The sequence below is a fragment of the Athene noctua genome, chromosome Z (genome assembly GCF_965140245.1).
Source record: "Athene noctua chromosome Z, bAthNoc1.hap1.1, whole genome shotgun sequence".
NCBI classification, from domain to species: domain Eukaryota; kingdom Metazoa; phylum Chordata; class Aves; order Strigiformes; family Strigidae; genus Athene; species Athene noctua.
In genome coordinates, this window is record NC_134077.1 from 46,157,789 (window position 1) to 46,185,140 (window position 27,352).

Below are 27,352 nucleotides of genomic sequence, written 5' to 3' on the forward strand. Positions count from 1 at the left end.
TACCTCTAACAAATTTATCAACCTTGTATTTTGTTGTTAAAGAAATGGTCAAAGATGCTGAGCACTCTTGTCTGTTCCTTTCTGGAACAAGAACGTTGCCTACACAGGCAGAGGGGAAATAGCAATATAGATACTTGGAGAAACATTATTTGCACATAATAAAAGAATACGGATACAAATAGCTGAATATGATATACCAATGATTTTCCCATCACTGATTTAAGACATGCTTTGTCCAATGTAAAAATCTGTGTCTTCCTTAACTATAACACAAATTATTCCAGATATGTGGATTTTTAAAGTCATTTAAGGCTTCTGATTTTCTTTTTTAAAATGTTGTGAATATAGATGATTATTTATATCATTATTTATATATTTTCATCTGGGAGACAGTTAGCATTGTCTGTCATCCCATCCACACCATTGTTTTGGCAAAGGTAGATATTAATACTCAGAAAAAGAGATGGTGTTCGCTAGGCACATACCTGTTTGGTGTGTTTCTAAAGCATACTAACTCTGTACTGCACCACAGCTCTGTTTTTAAGAACTGTTAAGTAGTCTAAAATTTATCTCTTCCTGCAATGCACACGATGAGATTGAAAACAGTTCCTTCCACAAAGAAAATGCTATTTGCAAAGACCATTCCCTCAGTACAACATGGACACCTGAGAATGTAATGTTCTTGTTTAGAAAAGAAAAACTTGCTTTTGTAGTGTGTCATACTGAATTTCATCTTCACTCCAAGCTGGCTTTGGAAATGTTTTCAAAGACAGATATTCTTGTGGGTTACTGTACTTCTGATTGTGCTGTGTAGCACAACTGAAGGGGGAAAGAATCCCAACTAAGTCAAACTGGACATACATTAACAGATCATAAGCAATTCATTGAACCTCACATGATCCTCCACCTGTTGTTGAATCATTGACCAGAAACCACATCTGTATTGTCTACATCAGAATTTAACGTATCTGTTAGTCTTTTAGAGACAAATTTAATACCACAATACTAATCTTTTTCTTCCTTTATTGATTTTTTTAAATTAAATATGTAAGTCCCTAGAACAAAGAGGTATGACTGTTATAATAAAAGCCAGGTTCTAGATTTGCTGATTAGTACCAGTTCCAGCTACAAGCAAAGCCCTACGGCCCAGCAGAAAAGCTAAAATATGCTAGAATTTGTTTGTGGAAGGTTTTTATTTTCTTTATATAAAAACAGTTTATCTTTGAATGCTCAATAGTAGCTATTTTCATTATGAGGATATGGCTTCCTGAAGACCATTTTCCAATTTTTTGCTGATTTCTGCTTGTCTGCAGTGCATGGAGGTCTCCTCTGTTACTGCAGAGCTGTTCATTGTCTCCCACCAAATTAGCTAGCTGACATACACACTGACCATTTAAACCTCTACTGGAAACTTACTCTTCTTTATAAGTGATTTTCCTGTGTTTTACTCTGGAAAGTAAGACTCACCCTGATTGGCCCCATTTGATGTTCCTCCAAAACGGTTATTTCTTCCTAGTGGGTCAATCCATATGTTCATTTGCTTTGATTCCTTCAAATTACTTTGTCTTTTGCATTTGCCAGCAAACTGATCAAATGCCATTTCTTACACTTTCCTCAGAAGGTCAATTTAGGCTGCCACTCACTGAAAGGATGAATCTGGCTTTTAAGTCATTATGGGGCACCACTGACTCCATAGAGAGATAATACAAAGTACTACTCTGGTACAAATTAACTCCACTGCCTCAGATATGTTCAGAATGGTTTCAAGAGGTAGGAGATTTCATATGAATTTAGATGTTGTCTGTCTTTCTTTTGCAGATGAAGGTGATGAGGATCAACATGTGCACACAGGCTATATTTCTTTATATTTCAGTGAAACTATATGTCTTTTCTGCATTATGTTAACTTGGTCTCAGAAAAATCTTCAAGCACAGAAGCTTGAAGAAATGGAAATACAAACTGCAACCTGGTGTAACAGTGTGGAGATCATCACCAGGCTGGTGTGTGGTTTACAGTCCTGCAGCTGCCAAGAGGGGCAACTTTTCCTCCCACCTGCAATGATACAGCCCTGGCCCTGTTCTTGCATCAGCACTCAGGACCCCATAGCTACACACTGCTGCATCAGGTTAAGGCAATCGTGGGTGAGGCTGTTTAGAAAACAATTGTTTTATCCAGGCACAGGTCACCCTTCCACGACAATTCATCCCCACTCCAGGGCATGCTGATCCAGGTCCCAGCGGGGCTGAAGTATAAAATGGAGCACAGGACTAAAACAAAACATACTGTCTTAAATGGGGTCACTTCAGTGCAGCCTTACAAAAGATTCTCCTGGCACAGAGGAGAGCTCAGCGGACTTCAGCACACTACAGATGGGGCAGTTGGAGGAAGAAATGTTTTCATCCATTTCTATTGCCAGAGAAAACAAACATCGGACCCTGTTCTTCTGTTGTGTTTCTACATTGGCATTCTTTCTCTGGCAAAACCAAAAGAAAGGGTATCCTGCCCAGAATTCACATAGTATTTTAAGGATTTATGTAAAGCTAGACTATTTCACAAATCTGGGTTACAGTGACACACAATCCCCCTAGTCTGCACTGCCACGTCTATACCACTATGGTTGCACAGCTCTGTCAAGGAAATTACCTCTATAAGCACTTGGACGTTTTAAGGAATTTTCCAACAGACCTTTCTGGTGGTTGGCTCTGAGCTTCTTTCAACAAAAAAATGTGTAAGGCTGGGGAGAGAAGGCTGTCTTCTAGATGGACAGGCATTGCACAGAATTCTCTTTGTTCTTAACAGGCAGGTAGAATTCATTCTCTGCAATCTTTGCTTCAAGCTCTGTATTCCATAAGACGTGCTAGCACTAACAAAAGTGTTCAATGAGGTATTTCTGGAAAGTGAATGCAACTGAAGCAAATTCTGTCCAGTAGCTGTTGAAAATTTCCTTTAATGACTTACTATTTCTCATAGACCTACTGATAGACATATACACAATGATCTGAAGACTTGTAATTTCTTGGATGAACTACATTAATCTGAAATTCAGTTTGAAGCCATACAACAGGCATAGTTAGTCCTTTTACTTTTGCTTTTATCCAGACTCTGACACACTGGCAGAGTATCACAGGTCTCACTGGAGCAAGAATTTACTGCTTAAAGCCACCACAAACAAAAATGCAAAAACTCTTGCTTAGCTTTCAAATTTATGTGCCTATCCAAATTAACAGTTTCCTGCTGCATGGAACTGGGCCCATGGAGCTTCCCCAGGCTTCATTCTCTTAAGCAATCCTTGTTCTCACATCATCAGAGCCTGCTTTTGCAACTGGTTCCTCACTTTTCCCACCAGGACAGCGAATTGGGCCACACAACTAGTCCTGAAGAAGCAATCAGTTGAGATGGCTGAGCTGATGTAACGGCTATTATTGGAGATAGAAAGCAGAACTCCCACGTCTGGCAGCAGAGAGCCACATCTTCCTTCTATCCTGCTCTATGGTTTCTCTGTTCTCTTGGTGAGCCAGTTCATGTCATGAATCTGGCCAGCTCTGAAGTCCCTTTTTGGTGGAGATACCTTCCTGCTGGACCATGAACTGAATCTTTCCACCCACCAGACCTGAGCATGAGATCCCATAGGTTGGGTGCAGCAACGTGGCAGAAGCCCCAGCAGCTCCTGTGAAAGCAGCCATTTGGCAAAGGGGTTTGTTTTGCTTTAACAAATGGCTGGAAAGTAATGGTAATTGCAGGTTGAGTCTCACTCATGCACTTAACAGCTCTTTCAGACTGACAGATCTTCTGTTCATCAGCAGGTGAAAATTCTTCTCCCACCTTCTTCTTATAATGAATATTTCCTTTACTAGTAAGGGGAGAAAATATTCCTCCTCAGAGACTTTTTCAAAAAGGCTTAATAATCTTTGTGTTCTTCATCTGAAAATCTACAGCTCCCCTTGAACTCCTGTTTTTTATCCTAGCAAGAGAATTACATCTTTATATAAAGATGTAAATGGGGGTGTGTGTGGTTTTGGGAGGCAGAGGAGGGTTGAATCGCTAATTATAAAGCACATGCAATACATATATTTGAAGTTATAACCAGCCAATATTTTGTGACATTTTTTTTAAATGTAGAGTGCACTACAAAATTACTGTTTGAATGATCTCCAATTTATAAGCAAGAAAATGTATATACAGAAAAATATACTGAATCCTATTTAGTCTGAGGTTTTTTACACTTACTCTGAATTCTTGAAACATTTTTTATTTAATCATTTTTAACCCTGTTTGAGCCTCACAAAAATCTCAATGTATGAATTTTCTAATCTAAGATTTTTCTAAAGTACAAAACCTAATGCAAAATGCCTCTAATAAACCATTAATTACTAACATCCAATTCTCCAGAGCCTGAAACAGACAACCATGCTTGTCACATGCAGAAGGGGGTGATTTTCAAGTAATTATAAATTAGAAAACAACTGAAAAATTTAAAACTACTTTAAGTACTCAGATGATAGAAAGTGCAAGTCCTGATTATTTTAAACAGCTTCTGAATAAATGTCATCTACTGTTGTGGAGAAAATTTTACTTTTTATTCATACATGTGATTCCAACAGTAAAAAGAACAGGTGGAAATGCTTCACTATTTACTATGAGCTGGTTTTATATCGGAGTTTAGTCAGGAGCTCCTTGTTCATTCATACAGGCTCCCGGCTACCTTTGCTTGACCTCATGTCAGGATGACCTACTATTGAGCTTTAAGGACACAATCCTTGAAAATCAACCAGCTCTCCTGGATGCCTCTTTTCTCCTGGGCCATATCACCTGGAATGCTTCCCAGCAGATCTCCGGAGCTCTGCTCTCCTGAAGTCCAGAACTGCATTCCTGATACTGTCCTTGATCTCTCCTCTCAGGATACTGAACTCCGCCATCTCTGTTTGTTTTGCTGATTAGGGATACCAATTAAACTCAGACACCAGAGTGAAAAGAGCAGGCGTATTTTACTGGTGATAACCAAATAATGTAACAGAGAAATACAGAAAACATGCAGTAAGAAAAGACAGAGTAATGCACCCAAAGCAACAAATGGGAAAACACAGGGTAATGTATCAAATCATTACTACATGAGAGAGAGAGAGTAGTGATGAAGAAAGATCCCTCACCCCTTGCACACGTTCCCATCACCCAGACCCGCAGTGGCGGGGCAGCCCCGGTTACAGCGAGGGTTTGCAGAGCCTGTCCCGGCAAGGGGGAAATCCTACGCGGTGTGTCCACCCATGGATGAGGCTTTCCAAAGTTGCTGTGAGTGGGCCCAGCCTTATATACCAGAGATCGACAAGCCAGAAGAGCTGGCACCTTTGTTTTAAGTGGAAATATCTGGTTTCAATCTCAGATTCCCCAGAGCCTGGCCAGGGCTCAAGGGAGGAGCTAAAGGGAGTTTCCCTGCTTATCTAATTGGATTATGAGCAAGATCACACATCAGGTCTCAGGGCCAGACTATTGTCTTCATGACCCTGTTATTTTATCCACACACAGAGAAAGATACATTCAAGATAGCTACACCTTCCATACATATTTCACTAATGATTACATACTGAGTTAGCCGTTTCAGCTCAGGGCCTGTTGTTCAGGCTTCAATACTTCCACTTTTTACATCAGCATAAGTGGGTTGTTATAACTTAGTATAATACCTATTAGCACAATTGTTTTCAGTTATAAAATGTACAGGGTTCATCTATAGGTCACCTCTGGCTTGGGCCAGTTGTCAAAACCTTAGCTCTTCACTGGTTCACTACAGCCAAGGCTGCTCTGACCTTCACATCTCAGATCAGTTCTCCCTTGTTTGTAAGAATTAGCAGAGCATCCCCATTGCTGGCTCCTCCAGCAGGATCATTGGTGCCCTTGTGGAAGAGCCCATGAGAAGTCACTGCATCCTGGATCCCAGATGCAGGCAAGTAAGAAAACTCCCTAGATGGCAGCTCACACTGCCAGATGGGAAATCTCTGTTCCCCACAGCAGGGAGTCTCCCACAGCTATCACTCACCTGGCCCTGATGCTGTTGCTGGGTTCAGGCTCAGCTGGATCAGGTACTGCACCTGGACAGAGCTGCCGGGGCACGGAACCTGCTCTGTAGCTGCCGATGAATGAATGGAGCAGGAGTCATCTTCCAGGTGCTGAAATTCACAAGCTTCCAGCCTTCACCATGAAAGCAGCATGCATTTCCCAGCCTGATAAGTGCAACTTTGCCTGCCCCTCCCTTCATACAGCTGAGATCTTGTATCTTGAGGGTCTTAGGGGAGATCTAGTCTATCTGCTTTCGGCATTCTCTGATTCTGAGCAGTCTGTTGACCTCCTTCTGCAATTCCTTTACACAGAGCCACTACCAGCCCACAACTCCTGTGGGAAAGGACACCCTCTCCTTCTCCCCTGCTCATCTGCAGCCTCAGAGCTCAGTCTGGGTCAAGGACTTTGATGTACCAGGGCCGCTCTTCCAGTTGGTGTTAGGCAGCATGTTCTGCAGTGCAACACCACCATCATTGCTGCGCACATGTTCGCCACCTCAGCTGAGACTCTGGCTCCTTTCTCCATGAACTGCTGCATCTTTTGCCTGTATCTGCTAGCTGAGCTCTTTCTTTTCCATTTCCAATTTCATCCACCTTTGAGAAGAAATCTTATGAACCACTAAGCTTCTTTTCAGATATAAAAACAAAAATTAAGATAAAACAGAGTACAAACATTTAACACCTTACATTTCACATACTGTTAGTTTCTTTTGCAGAACTGAACTTCTACAGTTTTACCCACTCCATTCCAAAACCACCTAAGATCTGAGTATTTCACTGGCAACAAAGAACAGAGACTGTGAAGAGATATGTTTAGAAAGCTTTTAGAGCAAGATGGAAATGTGCAACACAAGCAACCAGTCAGAAAGGGATTGACAGCCCCAGCTGTTCCCTGTCATACTTGAGATGCATCTTAGAAAGTCTAGGTGAAGGATGCTAATGCAGGTTAAAAAGACTATAACCCAGAACTGTGTCCTGCATTTAAGTTTGCAATATTTTTTCTACGATAAACTATCAATCCTATGGCTTACTAGAATAAACATACTAGAGAGAACAAGAGAGAATTGACAGATCTTGTATGTCTGGAAGGAACAAGTACAAATGAAAATATTCTAGGTACGCACTGCATTGCACCCCACAACCTCTAAGGGACCCAGGACCTGGGAGGTGGCCAAACTGTAGCAACTGGTGTGAGGGAGTGACACTGCCAATGCTCTGCAAGGTCTGAACATGGGCTTTCCTGGAAGGAGCAGGCTGTGGAGAGGAACCATCTGACCCATCAAATATGGATATTGAGCCACCTTAAGTAAAAAACAGCTGAAGCGATAGACTTTTGCAAGGTAAACAAGAAAACCTTGAGCACCAGCTACACCTGTACATTCAAGATAAGAATCTTGCCCCCGCGTGACTCAGTAACATAGAGTTTTCAGGGTAGTATGCACAAAGAACTTTACTCAGCAACTGACCCATGCAGTATAAGTTTGCCTATGTGACAAGAGTTGTGGCCTTGGAATTTTGTTCATGTGCTGTGATAAGATGAAAGGCCAAAAAACGGAAACCCAGATTCAGTTACTGTGTTTCCAGTGGAGTTTGAACATACACAGATCACAACTTCAGCATGAGTACAGTTAAGAGGAACATGAACTTTTGGTGAGATTTCTTTCTACCATGTAAGTAATATAAAGTATTTTAACTTATGCAATCACCTTTGATCTGATTGATTTATTATAAATAAAGCGATATGCATGTTTATAGACACCTTAGCAATTCAGTTTTTTCTCTGCAACCCTTAACCAGAAAAAGGCCTCTCCCTCTTCTCCTCTTCCTCTGGTTTCTGGACCACTCAGGGAACTGATGACTAAAGCGAACCAGTTGTGAACAGAGGCATCACCCTGATACCCAACAATACCACCCTTACAACTAAATTCATACCTCACTTCTAACTTAAGTACCCTAACTCTTGCAAAATATTGGTATACATTTGATATAAATAAATACATGGTGTTTCAGAATTTTTCTCTATAGAAATGAAGGTGTTACTATACACTGTGTTTGAAAAATGGTAGTACAACTGAGGAAAATGTAGCTGATTTCTTAATCATACAATTAAGCATGAAACTGAAGTGGTTTTACTACATCTTTTTCTCTTCAGTTGTCCTCTCATTTTCTTCAATTCTAGACAGAATTTAGATTTAAAATTATTATGACCTTCTCCCAGGTTTGCTAATGGTAATCATCTTCTCCAGCATTTATCTAACAATTTTAGTTACAGTGGCAATGTTTTTTCTGACACATCTGGACTTAAACCACTCTCTGCTGTTGCTATTGGACAAGAAGGTGGAAAATATGTGCACATACTTCTGCATGTATTGTGGTCAAGCTGAGAAAGTCTACACAAGATTCTAGGCCACCTGATGCCCCTTCCTTGCAGTTTGTGCTCTTAAAACAAGAAATTTTAAAAAATCAAAGCGTGACAACTTGCTATATAGTCTGTCTTTGTGTTCTCGTTTTTGTATATGCTGGGCAAGATAAATCACTGATGAATCCAAAACAGAACAAAGGACATCTGTGTCTTCAGTAGTACCCATCAGTTGAGACAATACAACTGTTGTATTTCTGCAACTTGATCTGACAACTTATATTTTCACGGGCATTTTGTGGGGTTTTTTAATCTATATATATTATTAGCTTGAAACAGAGGGTCTTCACACATATTAATAACTTGATTCTTCTGTTTCTGTATGCATTTGTATTCTTTAAAAATACAGCTTGTTGAAAGGTTTATACAGCTACCAGTATCTCTGGTACGGGATCATGAGAACTTATGCATTATTCATTAAATTAAGACGTGTTTGACCCTTTGCAACCTTCACACAGTTATATTGATATTTCAAAATACATTGAAAAAAATTTCACAATTCATGAAAATTAATAATTATGAAGGGCTGCATCTTACAAAACCTAGATGTAAGTATCACAGATTCCATACGAAATTTTCCTCTGCCAACAATAGCATAAAATAGCATAAACTGTTCTGCCATTGAATGTATTTATTGGACCTTTACTTGCTTCTGAGAGCTCTTAAGGCTCATTCAAATCTTAAATTTTGTATACATGTAACCTGCTGTACTTCAACTTGCCTGAACATCTGGTACTTGCAAAACAGTTGCTCTAAGCTCTGCATTCACCACTAGATTTACCACTAAATTACCCAGATGATTTGATAACAGATGTGGAAGTTTCCTGTTGCTGACATAATGACAAATTACCTTCCTCCAAACTCCATCTCCAGCTTATGATGGATGTGCTTCTTGGACAAATCTTTTATCTGTTAAATTCCCTGTGACTCAGTCAATGCCTTTAGCCTCACTGTGATTTCAGTCGTCCCGATAAGGACAGACGATTGCAAATGACTACAAACTGGCCATGGTATGTGAGTAACCAGTCTCTCATCCTGCACTTTTCTTTTGTGCTCCTCTTTCACATATGGCTTGATGTGACATTACCTTAGTACTTGGGTATTTAGAAGTTTTTTACACCATATCTATTTTCTGTACCTATTTCAGACAATGCCTGTGGGCTCCTCCACAGCTTCAGCCACTAGTCCTGCAAGGATTGGTGTATAGTAATATAGGGACTGCATGTGCAAAGTCAGTCCTTACCTCTGTATCTTCTGAAATGTTTCTTTCAACAGTTCAGTGCTATCACCCTGCTACCACTCATTACAAGATGTCTGGTTCCAGTAGTCTGATAGCACCCTATGTCAACTGTAGAGATTTTGCTGTTGGTTTGGTTTGTTTTATCTCACAAACAGTGGTTCCAAGCTGTGCTATTGTGAAACTGCTAACAGTATAGGCAGAAATATTTCATAAGTAGTAACTGGGCATGTCCACAGTGAGCTTACAAAATACAGTATCTTCCCTTTCTCAGGAGGCACCATTTATTTGTCAAGGTCTTAGAGGTTTATGTAGTCCAGCTAGTGATCATTAAAAAAAATTACTTTATGACTGCCCATGACATGAATGTTCCATGGTAACATCTTAGATCTTGGGGAAAACTTAGAAAGTGTTGCTTGGAGTGAACTGTGAAATACAGATTTTCCTAAATTTGATAGGGATTTCTGTAGCAAAAACTAGTATCTGCAGTATCTTCTATGACTTTCTATAAATCTTCTTACTAGAACTTTAAAGCAAAATGTCCTGATTCCATAATAACTACAAGATACTGAAATCCAAATTTTATCTTATAGGGGGAAAAATCAGTAATTTTAGAAACTGATTAAAAATTATTTGATCTTTCCAAGAAAAATATTAAAAACAGATTTAAAACTCAATGAGTATCCAAAGCAACTTTCAAAAGTTCCTTACAGGCAGAATAAAAATATGTCAGTGTTTAACCAACTAATCAGTGACTTTTTCCTATTTAAGGCATGTCTACAGACATGAATACAAATGTAAATAGAGTGCACCCAGAGGAGTGAATGCTAATGGTTTTTATGTTAGTCTCTGATACTTTTAATGCCCTCTTTAACCAAAGGTTCTCAAAGTACAGTGAAACTTCAGTCAGATCTGCTCCAGAGCTTGCACTGAAGTATTATTCATTTTCAAGACATATTCATTTTCAAGACTGATTTCTTGAATGCCAGGCTTTCTATGGGACTTGGTGAGGCTAAGTAGAACTCTTGGGTTGAGAAAGTTTCTCTAATTCAGACTATCAGACTCTCCCTGTGTGATGTGAATCACCATCCAACCCTCGCTGGTTCTACCCAGCACAGGCAGTGTGTGATCCTGTTCTGAGGTCTGTTCAGACACCCAGAGCCTAGGGAGAGACAGTTTAAGATGGGAGCTCTCAAGCTTCCCACTGCAGGTGAATCCTCTTCAGGTCTACCCCATTTCTGTCTGTGGGGTGACGAACATCCTGTAGCCACATATCTCTGAGAGGACAGTTGGGCTTTGTCAGGAAATCACCCCACATGTCAGCTGCAGTTTTGCCACAAATCCAGGTTGTTGTGTTTTGTAGTCCTTTCAGAGTCATAAATACACATTCTGTATTGCTGCAAAAGCAATAGTATCCACTTAGGAAGGAAAATTTTTTTCTCCATTTTACCTGTGGAAATGCAGAGAAGCAATGCTAGATAGCTAGTCTAAAAAAAATACAACATTTCAACTTGCATTCCAGGAGAAGTGTAAGAAGGACATGCAGCATTGTTTCTTCCTTCCTCTCTGGTACAGAATCAGAGTGTCATTGCTCTGACATGTGAAAGTGAGAGCAATGATTCTATCCTGCCCTGCATAACCAATAGTAAACTCTGTAAGAGATGACTCCTCTGCACACCCGGCCATAAATAAAGGAGTGTCTGCTTACCTACATCAAATTCGTGTCAGTAAGGGCTTTTATCCCATTTTGGTGTCACTATTAAAAACTTTAAGACCAAAACGCCCAGCCTGACAACAAAGTTCATTAGTAACCTTAACATGAGAGTGGTCATCTGTTTGCATTTTCTTCCTTGATGACTGCTTTTACCCAACAGAAGATAGCTGAGATCAACTCTGTATCTTTCCAAACTGAGCTAAATCTAACTGCATTGCACTACCTGTGGGTTCACAGAGGTGTGGAAGCTGCCATGAAGTGTAAGAAATTGCTCAGCTGCAAATCTCATTTGTTCATCTAAATTCATGCCGTCAATGAGTTGAAGCCATCTGTGATATTACCCTGTCAACAGAGACTCTTTCCTATTTCCCTTCTACACTTTTGGCTTTACAATCTCTATAGTTTAAAAGTCTATTATTTCCAAAGCACTCCTTTTCATTCTCACTATCTCTCTTTTAACTGGATCACCTAATCTGCTACAGCCCAGCACTAGTCTTACGAAAAAAACAAGTATTTAAACCATTATCTCTGCTTATGTACACCGGGGGGGGGGGGGGGGGGGGGGCGGGGGAAGAGACAAAATTTAAAATTCCCACAGTTTTGACTTTCATCCATGATGCAGGATGCTAAAATGATTCTTTCTGGACCTGCTGTATCTGTAAGGTAAGCCCCACAAGCATTGCTCTGGCCTTTGTCTTCCTGTCTGACACCTTATTAGCCTAGAGAAGAAATATGGGATGGTTCCCCAGGCAAGGGAAGTGATTATTAATAATGAGCCTCATTAAAGTTATTCTCTTTCTGCCATTCATATTTTTCTTCATTCATATGGCAAAAGCAATAGGAACTTGGAAAAACTACAACACAATTTTCCTATTAAAAATTAAAAGCAGAGACAGGATCTGTGCATTTTCCAATTTTTTCATGCAGTCTCTGTGAATGGTTGGACATTTCCCAGATGAAAGCTCCTCTGGCAACAAAAATATTTGATCCTCCATTTTCATCCTGAATAATTTTCCACATCAATGGAAGAAATTAAGACTTCCTGTCATAATTTGCATGCATGCATACATACGTATCAACATCTATCAGGACATTATTTAATAAATCAGAGACTTTGGTCTAGAAATAGAACTAGAAAATTAATGGGCCTGCAGTTTATGTGCTACCCTTGTGGTAAGGGGGCACAAAACAAGGCAATTCTTCCATTGTTCTCTAGATATTTAAATGGATTAGTATGCCAGTGTATTTACAGTCAGTGCAAGTAATACTTACATAACTTTTTTAGGTTAACATCTAGACTTTTAAAGTATGCGTTTCCTCACATCCATATTAATGATTCCCTATTGCTTTTCTGAATTAGCATCTGAGTAGTATCAACTTTAAGTGTATTTTAAGTGTGCTTTTAGCATGAAAATTTGTGTCAGAATCTTGTTAATAATTGGGAAAAAATTCCCAGATCGATCCAATTCTGCAAGTCAGAATATTTTTTTTATTAAGCTGTGGAATGACTGGGAAACAACGGAGGTGTTATGAGCGATCCAGACTGAGTGGCACCGCTGTCATCAGGCTGTAGCTGTTGTGAAGAACACCTGCAAGGCCAAGGGGCTGAGAAACTGCATGGGTTGCAAAAAGATAAGAAAGCTGGAATGTGGAAAACAAGATGTTTGCCTAACAGAAGAACTGCACATGGACACCACAACGGGACCAATCATAGAGGGCATAAGGGCCCGTGGACAAGTAGTTTTAGCCTATTAGCAATCAAGTAGCTGCGTGTATGATTTATGGTAGTCTATAAATTGCTGTGTATCCTTTAATAAAGTGAAATTAACTTCATCACATTGATCGTATAAGTTGTGTGCGGAACTTCCGTGCCAGCATTAAGCCATGCGCTACATGGCACAGCTACTATAATGCAAACTGAAGAAGGTACTGTATCACAAATATAAGTAAACAGTTGTGGAGGTAGAATAGTAATATTAAGAAAGATAGTATTATCATGTAATCGAATATTATATGTACAATGACAGTACCAAGTTTTTTCTAGTATTAATGTTATATTGGTACCATTTCTAAATAAGTTGACAAAAGTTGCCTCTAGGAAGCAGTGGCTGAACTAAAATAGACCTAAGAACATAGAAGCATTAAGTATTACCTAGGTGGGAAAACATTTTGTGTGTGTATACATTATAATTGGTCACTGGGGAGAGGCCAACACAAATATTCAAACAAAGGGCTCAGTGAAGAAAAGCTGTTAATAAAATCAATGTAGTAAGACCTTAAGGCAAATTACAAAGAGCTATTACTCTCCTCTCTGCCTCCTGCTTCAAAATGATGTACACCTCTAGACTGTTTGAGGAAGAAATAGGAGAGACTTCCCAAATAAGAAAAAAAAAATCCTCAGCAGTTTAATTTAAAGAGAAATTTACTCTTGGTGAGTTCTGTCAACTTTGTCTGACATATGATACAATAAGGAACAAAAGGACCTACTGAGAACAGAAAATGTTCTTTGTTTCTCTTTCATGAGAATTTGAACTTTGCAAGGAAGGTGTATGGAGAGTTTTGTTAATGCTTTCTGTAGAAAAAGCAAAATACTGATGAGGAAAATACACTCTAACAGTGATACTGACACTAACTTGTGTGGGAAGAGAAGATAAGGCAGAATGTGAGAGAGATGAGAAGCATCAGAACAGGTAATCTAACTTTGAAATTGCAGCACAAAGGCTAGTTCTTCACCACTTGGTGTCACAGTAGCACTTGATGTTTGTAATTACTTGCTCATTTCTAGTTGGTGTTGCTCCTGATGCTACTGGATTTATTTTTTTTTTTTTAATCGTTGTCATTGCGGCTGCGTTTTATCAAGCATGAAAGGCAGCAATCAGACTGGTAGCAGCTAATAGCCCTCGACCTAACAATGAGTGTTGCTGAGCATTAAACCAACAGCACAAAGCCTTGGGCACCAAACTGATTTGCAGTAAGATGATTCAGAGATGGATAGAACTTGCACAGTTCAAGGTTTGGAAATCTCTTAAATCTGTTAATGTAGTTATTGGTGAACTTGATCAAGTTCACAGTACTCCTTCACTTACATCTACACCCTTTTCACTCTTCCTGAAAAAGGTATCTCTTGACATTGATACTTCTGTGCATATCTTCCTTTCAGTGACATGGACAGCATTGCACACAGAAACATTTCATTTAAAACTATTCAGACTGTAAACTCATTTCTGGCAGTGACTGTTTCTGTGCTACGTACAGTGTATGGGATGTCAGATGTGCTGGGTACACGCACAGCAAAGTTTTCTGTTGCCTTTTAAGTTCATCATATCAGCTGATTAGTATTATCTGCCCACATTTAGTTTTTTCTCTGGTCCCACAGGTTTTTGCTGACTTCATGCTTCTTAATCATCCGGCTTCTGGGGTGGAAATGCTCACCTCTTATCACTTATTTAGCAATGCATGCACGGTGTCTGGTGTATGTATCCTCCCACTCTCCTTCATTCTCTCTCCAGGAGCAAACAAAAACTCATTGAAACTTTCCTGCAGCTCCATATGGAAATATATACCCACACTTCATATTAATATTCATAGTGAATACTTGAATAAATAACATGCAGGTGTTCCTCTGTTCCTTCTTCATAGGCGACTGAATGGATTCCTCACTGGATATCAGAGTGATTTTCACACATGGGACATGTTTGTGTACTGCAAATTGCTTCACATCTAAAAGACAAGTTCTTCATATGCAAAATGTGCTCAGAAAACTTTCCAGCTTTGCAACACTCCCTGCTAGTAATCCCTCATAATGCCATTTATTCCACTACCAGGGAGTTTAGCCCCAGTAACAGTGCAAAAGCTTCTGGCATGTTTTTACTGGAGGTTTCAAAATCCAGGCCCTGTATGAATGCCCAGTTAATGAAAATATTCTTATGAACAGAAATCCTGATATTCATCAGATACCATCTTTCTTTCATCACACATTGTACAAGAAGTTTCAGTGGTTTAAGAAATCAAGTCTATGTCAGACTGTTTATTCAAAACTGTGTCTTCAATTTAAGGACTTTCTTTTATCTTTTAGAGAATTGAAGCTGTTAACATTTATCACAACTAATGGGGGAAAGAAGGAAAGTAGTGATGGAAGCTTCTGCCCAGCAATATGTCGGTGCTGGGTAAAATAATCCTGTTGCTGTGCCAGTGAGTGGAAAGAAACGTCAGCACCAGTAACACTGAAATCACTTCTATGAACCTAAGTTGTTCTTTTAAAAAATACCTTTGCTGAGTATCAGAGTAGCCAGAGCTGCAGAATGGGCCAGGAAAGGCAGGATAACACACCTTTCACAGTTCCTCCCATCCTTCTTTCCTCCCTCATTTATAGCATAATTCAGACTCATTTTCTGTAGTAGTTCAAGGTAACATATGGAGACTCTTGGTATATATATGCATTCCTTTCTGGTTTTACTGCTAGGGCAGTAATTTCTGATTGGAAAAGCAGCTAGCTAGAGAGAACATTGCTCTAAATTCCCATGGCATTAATCATACAAGGTTATCTGGTGTCGAAACACTCAATCCACATTGTGTGGGAATTCTGCGGTAGAAAGGTTTTATGTCAAACTTAGGTAACACTGCAAAGAAAAACTATCTGATCAATGATTATACTGGGCAGTTATTGGCCCAAGGGGAAATAATACTATCTAACCAAAAATGGGGAAGCATGGACACCTTTATCTGGATCTATCTAAATTATTTACTAAAGCAAAAAAGAGCAGATAGAAGGGAAATTATTGTTGTTGATCTGTGATTATGATGTTTAGAAGGGACTCTGTGAAATAAGTCTTCTCCAGATCTTCTGCATGATACCTAGAAAAGCCATAAAGCACAGGGTAGGTCACTTAGCCATCACACAGATAAACTTTGGCAATGTGAGAAATTTAAAGGACAAGCAGTCATTTGATCAGGATGCTCCTGGAAGTCTCGGTTAAGACTTCATATTCACTGAAATGAATACTTTCTTTTTTGCCTTAGCCACAGTGAAAACTTAATTTTTTTCTTCTCCCTCCTTAAGGAGTAATTTAGGTTAATATCAGCTGATTTATTCACAGAAGAATGATTTCTAAGAACTTGCTCAGCTGACAAGCTCCAAAGCATTGGAGAAGTGGTCACTGTGCCAGTGGTACCAATGGCACCTTTCTACCTTCATCATAAAGCGGAGTTACAGTGGCTTATAGACCTGATGCAAACCTGGCTGTAGTGGTAATGACTGCTGAATAGCACAGCACAGCACAGCACAGTGCAGCATAGGATAGGATAGGATAGGATAGAATAGAATAGAATAGAATAGAATAGAATAGAATAGAATAGAATAGAATAGAATAGCACAGAGCACCATGCAGTCATCCACTCACCCATTCCCCCCCAGTACTGGGAACAAGAAAAATGAATCAAAAGGCTCAGGAATGGAGATAAAAGAGAGCAAGGGGTTGCTCACCCATTAATGGTCACAGGCAACAGACAGGCTCATTAGGGGAAGAAAAAGGACATCACTTTAATTCAAAACACTAGTGATAGTGACACGTAACAGACAGAATGGGACAGTAAGAAGCATTAGCATATCTTAAAAATACCTCCCCCCCGCCTTCTTCCAGGGCTCAGTTTTGTTCCCGATAATCCCCCAGCCGCACAGGGGCAGGGGCTGGGGGATGCAGCTAGTCTGCCATTTCTTCCTCCAAGGGTGGAGGGGAAGCACTCTTTTGCATTCTTCCCCTGGTTCTACATGGTGTCCCTCTCACAGGCCACAGTTCTCCACGAACTCTCTCCACCACGAGTCCTCCCCACAGGATGCATTCTTCTCAAGATGCTCCAGTGTGGGCCACCTCCACGTGTTGCAGCCCTCCCAGCACCAAACTAGAACAGGGAAAGCTTCTTCCCACAGAGTCCTGGGGGTCATCACAGGCTGCAGGTGGATCTCTGGTCCCCCAGTGACCTCCATGGGTGGCAGGGGCATGGCCCTGCCATCTCACCACAGGAGACGGGGGGGGGGGGTTTTCTCTGCTCTGATGCACCTCCCCCCTTTCCTCCTCCTTCCTTCCATTGGCCTTAGTGTTTGCATAGGTGTCCTTCTGGCAACTTGCTGTCACAGATCCCAACTCCTTCTCAGGTTTCCTTTCTTAAATACATTATTGCAGAAGCACAGCCATGATTGCTAGTTTTCTTGGTCCTGGACAGAGCTGCGTCTGAATTGGAGCTGGGGGAGTGTTCAAGAAGCTTTTCACAGGGGGCCACCACTGTAGCCACCTCTCCTGCTGCCAAAAAGCCCTCCACTCAAACCCAGCACACTAGACTAGACTAGAATAGAACAGAACAGAAATGCTTCCTAATCTCAGTTCTGAACCTCCCAGTCCAGAGCAAGATCATAAGTAAGCACAGACCATATTACTGCTTAAAGAAATACATATGTCCCCATGCTGTAAATGCTTGTCTCATACTTACCTTGATCTTACTAATGTGAGGGATGGGGTATAGCGATAAGGCTGCAGTTCATTTGGTGTCTTCTCATGACACCATCCATCATCCTGAGCACAGATGAAGTAGCTTAGGAATGGACATCTAATTCAGCAATGTATCTCCTTAAGGTCTTCAAGTACTACTTATAATAGATGAGTAGCTTTAGAAATAATGGAAACTACAGAAAGAAATTACAACCAGAGCAAGCAGGAACTCTGCATTGTGACACTTCTGGCTGAAATGGTTTTCAGTGCAGACAGTTTCAGTATCTGCAGATGTCAGATGATCATAAAGCCATTTGTATATGTTTAATAGCGGGCTAGTGAGACCAACACTGCTGTGAACCCAGAGCTTGTAAGTAATATAACTGGATTGATTAGAAGAAGGTCGTATATTTGAATTGCCTATAACTCCTGTTAATGCTGGAAGTAGCATTTATACACCAAATGGAGATGGTGCATTTAGGTGTTTGTTTACCAAGGATACCTCTAGGGAATTATCTACCTCTCTACCTACTGCTACTTTTAAAAAATTACTGCCATATCTAATTTGAGAAATAAGCACCTGCTGCCTTCAGTGTTTCTAAATACATATTTCTGTTGCAGGAATTGTTTCTAGTTAACACTGCCTGAAGGATGGTAGATGTTAACTTGAAGTCCTTTCTCTGAGGGTTTTTCTCCTGTATTTGTCTGCTATATTGTACCTTATTGTTGCAATAGTATGTTGATTTTCAGCTGTTGGAACCTCTGCAAAAAAACAAGTGACAGCTAACAGCTCAATAAGGACAGCCTCATCTTGGATGAAACACAGACTGGACTGTGCTCTGTTCTGCTCTCACTCTAAGCAAAACTGTTTTTATGAGGCTTTTGGAGAACATCTTTATTTTCAAATGCTTGTGCTTTATGATATAGTCCTGTACTCGCTGGCACAGAAGGTATGTAAGACAGAACACTGGCAGAATTCCAAATCTATATGGTAAATAAAGCATTGCAATAGCAGTGAAATCAGCAGGAGCAACAATCTTCAAGACCATATTTCTCAATAGAAAACAGTCAGGGTTCACAAGAGAGATCATGGACAGATGTTGTGTTCCTACTGCAATGTCAATATGCAGCATAGGAAAGATTTGGAGATCTGTTAAATAAGCTGATCAGCTTTTGTTGCCAGTGTTTCCCTCTAAGCACCACACAGCCAATAATCTATTGATGTTTTTGATGTGTCTTGCACATAACCCTGTTCATGAGCAAGTGCACTTCTCTTCATGTTGTGGGGACAATGTCCCACTTTGAAATAGCCTGAGTACTTAATTTTAGCTCTACTTCCACCACACAACTTATACTGACTGATATGAAATAAATTCCACTGGTCTTCTGTACAGCCACATTTTCAAATCCTTTAAGAGGCTGAATTCCCAAACATTCACATTTAGATTAAAAGAAAATAACAGCAGAAATGATTGGGCTTGTAGGGAAGGCTTCTTTCACTGAAACATTTTTATTGCTTAATTTATTCTAATGAACAGTTGCTTCCAAGCAGTCTGGAGTCTTCATCCACAGGCAGTCAGAAATCTAAACTTAGAATGTCATCATAATGTAAAGTTTCTCACTCCCCTTCTACTTTTTACTTGATCATAGTTCATCTGAATCTGATGAGTGCACACTGATGTGATTTAGATGAATCCCAGGAAACATCTTGCAGCACTGTGTTAGTCAATAGCATTCTGTCTAGTCTCAATACAGTCCACAGTAAGTTTACTTTCTTTTTTTTTTTTTTTTTTTTTCCAAATGTTACTCCAACATGGAGTACCATAGAATGGTCTAAGGCAAGTTTAGAGCACTTTGAGAAACCTACCGAATTGAGTCACTGAAAGGTGAATTCCCAAAAGCTAAAGCATTAAATATTTGAATTACCTATAAAACAAGCCAATCATGGCCTATGTTTTAGATATTTTTTCCCTATAGGTTTAGCTAAATACTCAAAATTAAATACAATCTTGAATCTAATGGGCTTTTTGTCTCCTTGTTGTTTTTTGTCAAAATCTTTCCACCAACAACAAAGCCTCTGACTTAAAAAGCAAAAGATACCTACAGATGTCTTCTGTGCGGGTTCTTTTTGTTTTTTTCCATGCCTCCTTACACTTTTCAGTGTCGTACAGGGGAAGAGTATGTCAGGGTTGATCTCAACTGCTTAGCTGTCACAAAAGAATTTTGCTAAAAAGAAATACTAATTTATTTTGTTAAGTTACTGGAAGGAAGATATATTCTAGCACTGTTTTCCTGAAAACATCTAAGGTCTCTTCTTTCTTGAAGGCAGGCTACAGGCACTGTTTTCTCACACTAGGTGACTCCATACCATTACCAACACATGCAGCTTCAGCACATTGCAGCCACATGACAAAAGTGAGCAAGTGGGAACTCGAGGTTTGCTTGAAGACGTACATTTGCCTTCTTCCCTAATGAGACTGACTGGTTCCATATACCATTTTTTAAAACAATGAGCAATATTAAATACTCTGGAATGATGCACAGGTCTAACATAGAACAGTTTCTTGTTACTGAGAAGCTCTCTATGGACAGTACAACCTGGGTGGCATTAACAAGATAGACTGGGCAGATACCTGTGGAGCATAACTATGAACATCATCTTGGAAGTCAAGTGAGGTAAGATCGTGGCTTGCTTACCTTAGTAAAGGGAAGTGGTTGATGCTCAATTGACTTGTATCAGCATGGTAAATATTCAGAAGAGAAATTTGCCAAGTAATGGTGGCACAAAAATAATGTATTAAAGTTGTCTATTAAGAAATTAAGGCTGAAGATTAAACAAAAGTTCCTAAATTGCCTTAGAGCAACTAGGTTCTGAAACAGTATACTTCTCAAGGTGTGCTTTTTTTTCTGAAAATTAAAAAAAAAAAAATCTGGACAATAAAAAATCCAGGCAAAGGATGAAAACATTTCCAACATAAAAGTTCTGAACTCCATCTTAAGAAGATAGTTGTATGATAAAGAACCTTGGAGGACACAAGACTTGATAATCAAAGAAATGTTACTTATGAGTAAATATGATGAGCTTATACAAACTTCGGTCAGAATCTTGAGCTGATTCTCTGGTAATTTATACTAAAAGAACTTTTGGATTGTACAAATGGTTGAGTTCTGAGATGGTGAACGTATCTCTGAAATGTTGGCATTTAAATGTGCATTTGCAAATGGTGATGAAATTTTGTTGACTGCTTACTGGTTGTTGGGACTGCACATGCCTTTAGATAATTAGATAATTGAACATAGTTGCCTATAAATGCCATTCCAATCTACATTATCATTAAAAAAGAAATTAGCATTAAAGTGATAAGTAAGATTTTATACAACAAACGTCCAGCATATTCACATGCATTTTGAAGGAAACACTTGAGTTTAGGTTGTGATTGGTAGATGGACTGCTAATAGAAACCCCACTTAAATTCCGTATAGACTGTAGCAAGTTGTGCAGATGTGGACCTGCACCAAGATTTTACCATTGAGCCTGAAAGGAACACGCTTGGGATAGAAGTACAACCAGCTTAAGATACATGTTTTGACTGTGTTTTAATGTTCAAAGTTATTTTTCTTTTCTTTGTTCAGTGGCTTCTGTTTATCTCTTACCTTCCTTCTCATTTTAGTTTTTACCATAAACTTTTTCTTATCTGCTTACTCTCTGGGTTTACTCTTATCTATTTATTTTTCTTGCTCTGTCTCACCACTTGAATGCCAACAGAGGACATTTCTCCTCAGCCCTACCATTTGCTCTGTGTCTGTGCCAAAAACAACATACAGATACAGGCCTGTTGTGATACCGCTTATCTAGAAAGTGTTTAAGGATTTCAGGGCACAAATATGTAATGACATAAAATGGTCTGGTTCAAATTAGTTGGTTTGTTAGCAGGTTGGTTAGCAGTGTGGGCTACAGAGTAACACAGAATGTTCTACTTCTTTGCAAATTTTTTCTTTAAAGCTTGTTGGTTTCTCTTTCTCACCTGACATTCATCATATTTTTGAGTTCCAGTCCTGAATTATCACTGTTCACTGCTGAAAGAAAAACTAGTTCATGTCTTGCATTACGGGGGTTATTGTCTCTCTCCAGATCCTGTACTGTCTTGCATTACGGGGGTTATTGTCTCTTTCCAGATCCTGTACTGTTAGTCCAAATTGTGCATACTTGTCTTTTGCAATTTTTGCTCTATGAAGCTTTTTTGGTATTTAATTGATAAATGCTTCAACTACTAAAATAATTAATCTGAACTATATGTGCTGTAATTTTCCAAGCTTTTTTAGTATTATTGTTCATAAGAAGATGTTTCTTGTTTCAGTTCTGAATAATTTCAGAAAGCCAGCCTGCTTAGAAATATCAGAACTAATTTTCTGTGGCATGGTTTTTCCACTAGAACAAACTGATACATAATTCAAAATCTATACCTTGAAAAAAAAAGAAGACAGCTCATCAGCTTAACATAACTGGTCTTCATGAACACATTTCTCACACAGTTTCATTCTCTGTGTCCTCTAGTGACCACAGGACCTAAAACAATGACAGTGTTGGAAACTACTTATAGCACTGTTCATGTTTACCTTGAGTTATAAATTTATTATGAAGCTCAGATCTTTTACTCACAGGTATTTTCTTACAGTTCTCCATCAGAACACGAAGCACACTACATTAGGAAATTCCATCAAAAATGCAGAAAAGCATTGAAAAGAGAGCTACTGATACTACCCCCAATTTGCCTGTTAACTTCTCTATTACTTTTCCCTTCATGCACACATCCAAGTCCAAAATGGAGATTGGCTTACTTTCCTACTTTCTTGATGCCACAGACTCATCCAACTCTTTCCAGCTAAGCTAAAGCCTGGAAAAGTGACAATCCTTTTGGTTCAGAGAACTGAGAAACTTAAATACCATGGGAATGGGAAATATGAATGCATGAATGAGTAATTTTGATTCTCTGTTCTCCCTGCTCCCCCATAAGTGTGCTCTACAAACAGCTCTGGACGATAACTGACCAGGGTTTTGTCACTCTTCAGCATTTAGGACCAGAAAACAGTTGTGTTTTGAGGCAAGTTTAGAGACTGTGCCATATGTCTGCTGAGGACTTCCATTTTGAAGCAATCAAGAATTAAAAATCCTGAAACTGTGATGTGAAATGCCTTTATGAACAGTGGATATTTACTTCAGCTTGTTCCTCTGTCTCAAGTCTTTGATGGAAGTAAAAAAATATAACAAGAACTGGGGACATTAAAGGGAGTAGCACAACTTTTCCCTCTCTCCCATAAGTGAGCAGGTATACTTCTATTCTGATGATTGAACTCTGAATGGCCCAGCAAATCGTGTGAAGACGTTCTCTTGCTTGGTATTGAAATGTTCTTATTTCTCACTCAGACATTTAAGAAAATTATGCTATTGTGCTCATAAAAGTGGCAGTGTAATGGGACAGCCTTGTTCAGTCCATATATTAAAGCTCTCATTGCTCTCCCTTCAAAGCAGCTTCAAGTGATATTCAGTTCTGTGAGCATGCATAATACTCAAGAAATCCAAGACCTTGACATGAACAAAGCTGTGTCTTTCCTTTTTTCAGTCCTGATAGACAGCATTCTGTACAGAATGGGCCTTTTGTTCCCGAGGTCATCAAGATGAGGAAAGCCAAAATAAAGAGCCATATGCATCGGACCAGCCTTTCACCCCAAAGTGCTAAAGAGATCAGAGCAGAGGAGCTGAACGGTAACTGCAGATGCCGTCTCCTCCTCATAACTTATCACAGGCTATGATGAAAACATTTGGTGGAAAAAAGCCTAACAAATTCCAGAAAATACAGCCATTATGTCAAATGGTGTCCGTCAGAAAGCCTCTTAAGGCCAATTTATGAAACTGCAATAGGAAAAAGACATATACCCAGTCATGGAATAACTGGATAGGATCTAATAAAATTATGAAAATGTAATAATTTATAGTGAAAGGTTTGATGTGCAGTGGGAAGCTGAACTCTCAAAGGAGGGTATGCTCCCAGGAAAATCTAAAGTTCAAAGGAAGTCAATAGCCTTGCAGGCTATTTGTTGACAATATCCAGAACTGTGGAGTATCTATGCATATATCCACTACTTCCTTATCAAAAGATTACTGTTTTGATGCTGATGGTGTAAGAACAATAAAAAAAGAAGCATTGCAAATCCATAGGTCTTCAGTTAGCAGCTTAGGGAGTATACCATCCTGAATGTCACAAATCAGTATCATCTTCTGACTTAGGAGACTGGACTCTGTGACTTGGGCAGTCTGAAATACTCATAACAGTGCAGCACCAGAAGTTCAAGTCAGTGCTTGCTTAATCAGGATCAATCTACATAAACCATAACAAAAATCTCAAAACATTTCAAGTTCACCTATTTGTTTTACAAGTACTGGAATTAATTGGGAGGAAAAAAAAAAAAGGAAATAAAAAGGAAATATTTTGGCAATTTGCAATTGGTGTTCCATTGGACCTGTTTCACTGATCTGTGGCATATCTGTACTATTAACAAATTGCTTAATCTTGGTGAGCATTGGTACAGGGTCTGCTCAATGAATTAATAATTATCTATTTATTTACAAGTTCAAACATCATATCCATAGTTTTAACATGTTACAATGATTGTAATATTTTATTGCCTGTGTAACTCTTAGAGTGACCCTGCTAATTTTTCGTTCCTGCTCACATATTTTTATCAACTAGCAATTAACATTAAGTAACTACTTTATTGAAACCAAACATTTATTTGTGACACTTCATTTTGTATTTCCAGAACATCTTTTTGTCTTACAGAACTTTTCAGCTAAACTCTTTACTATGCAGCCTTTCAGGCTACAGTCACAATGGACAGCAATGCTGTGAATTATAATAAAAGAAGTACCAGAAAGAAAATAGTGAACTAAAATAGAAAAGCTGCCACTTGCTGATTCAATGAGAGTTCTCAGTGAGATCAGGACTGAGATTTTTTTTGTGTGGTGGTTGGCTACCAGGTGCCTACCAAGCTGTTCTATCACTATGCCTCCATCAACAGGATGGGGAGCAAATATGACGCGATGCTTGTGGGTTGGGATAAGGCTGAGGAAAGTACTTATTAATTACCATCACAGGGAAAGAAGACTCGACTTGAGTGAATTAATTTAATTTATTGACGATTAATTGTAACAAACTAGGATAGTGAGAAATTTAAAAAAAAAAAACAAAACCAAAAACAAAACATACAAAACCACTCCAACTAAAACCTCTCTCTGTCTAAAAATCCTTAAAACTCCTTATGAAGATCTAGGAGACAACTTCATACGTCTCTTTCTTTAAAAGATTGAGTCAGCACAGCCGCAGTTAAAGAACCATGAACTTCTTGTGCCTGTGTGCATATTCATCTCTTTCAGTTTATGACTACTGTAAAGGATTTCATTTTCACCAGGATTTCACAGATGCATATGCAAATACATTGAAAGAGTTTAAGACCAATACTCATCTTTACTAACTGGTGTCATAAAGGTCCTTTCCTAATGCAGTTATTTATGTTACTTATATTAGTATGTTTGTACATTTATATGTTTTTTAAGTGTCTTGACTTGTTTTATCAACCAAGTACATAATTGAACAAATCCTGTTGAAAAATAAAACACTCTAAGTGCTTTTGCTGTTCTGTTTCTCAGACACATTCAGGGTGTAACACCCTGGTACACTGTCTGCCTTTGAAGCAATGTGCTTGACAACTTTTCTGTATTGGGAGCAACTGAATTTACAAGTTCAGTGCTGCTACTTACGATTCTGTTATAAACCTCACAATGTTTTGCTAACAAGCTTCTAAGATTATTAGTGCTTGATTTAAATTTTTTTTTTTAAGTTAAATACTTAAGCTCTCAGAATTTCAGAGGAAAAAAAAGGGGTAAAAAACAAGGTAAAAAGACTTTCAGGGGTAAACCCAGAAAAGTTAAGCAAGTGCATTCCAGATACACACCAAGCAAATCACAACTCGTTGCTCAAGCTGCTTTTCTAGTTTCCTTTAGTAATGTTTTAGGAAATAATTATTTTTAAACAGGTATTTTGCAGTGTTGAATTTAGAGTTACGTGATGCATGCTTATGACACATAACTGCAAATAACTGAAAAGTTTTTGAACTTTTCAGCTAAATTAAATGCAGATTAGAAACATTAGATCACCTTTCATCCAGTGGAAGCACAGATTAAAAACATCAGGTTACTGCAACCCCTCCAAGAGGTTCGACTCCATCCTAAGGAGCAAAAGTATTTCCAAATAATGCCTTTTCCAAATGGACATCCTGTTAGACTGGGATATACTCTGCTGGTGGACAGACTGTTTAGCCTTATCTCCACAAACTAAATTCTTTCCAAAAAATCCTGGAGGAGTTCAGTGACATTTCTACTGTGAATTCAACTTGTGATCAGGTAGAGAAACCATGACAATCTGAGTTGCTTTAATTAAACGTATGTCTCAAATTTTCTCCGGTTGACATGTTTATTACAACAAGAAAAACAGAATGGATTTCACAAACAAATTAGCTAGTCAGGTAATATTTTCTGAAATTTGTGCACACTATCTATGCAGCCAGTAAATGGTAAACAACAGTCTGTAAAGAGGGATTCCCATGAGGAATCCTAAACAAAGTCACCCATTGCTGCAAGAAGTATAGAACCATCCATTGCAGCATGAGAGGAGTGATTTCCCATTATTTACTCAACTTGGTTTAAATGATACTGCACATTTTATTTTCATATATACGAAAAAGTGTTGACTACAAATTTGGTAGGACTCTGACTTCATAGAGCAAATCTTCTGTAATCGGAGATGGATCTTCTTTTGAGCCTTACCTGGACATACAGTGCTGAGGTTTCTGTCTCATGAGACTGCAGTAAATCAAATAACAGAGAGGAGCTGCAGTTTGCAGAAAGCAGGATTGTGCTTTTTTCCATTTGATTATATGTTTTGGGCATACTTGGAGGCAATACTTTGAATTCAAAGAGTTTTTACAAAGATTTTTATTAGTTCAATTAGGTTTTATAAAAGGTAAAATGAAGGTGTGTGGAAAAAAAGACATCAAGGAGAGCATGGCTGAGATCAGTGTTTAATCAAAAACTTCTCTGTTGAAGTTCTTCCAGTAGTTCTTCCCTATCCAGTAGCTGATATGTGCTGAAGGGTAATATGATATCTGCTTGGACATTTTTTTTCCAAGTTGTAATTAATATTGTGGATATACATGTCTCTGTGTGTGTCTTCCTTGTGTGTGTATGCACATTTGTGGAGGGGGAAACTTGTATAATCTGAATGCACATAGCAGTCATTGTCACTACAACAGCTTGCTTTTCACTTTTACTGGATAGAAAAATATTAAGCAGTTAATGGTAGTCAGTAATGGTAGTACCTTTACTTCATTTTGGTTTTC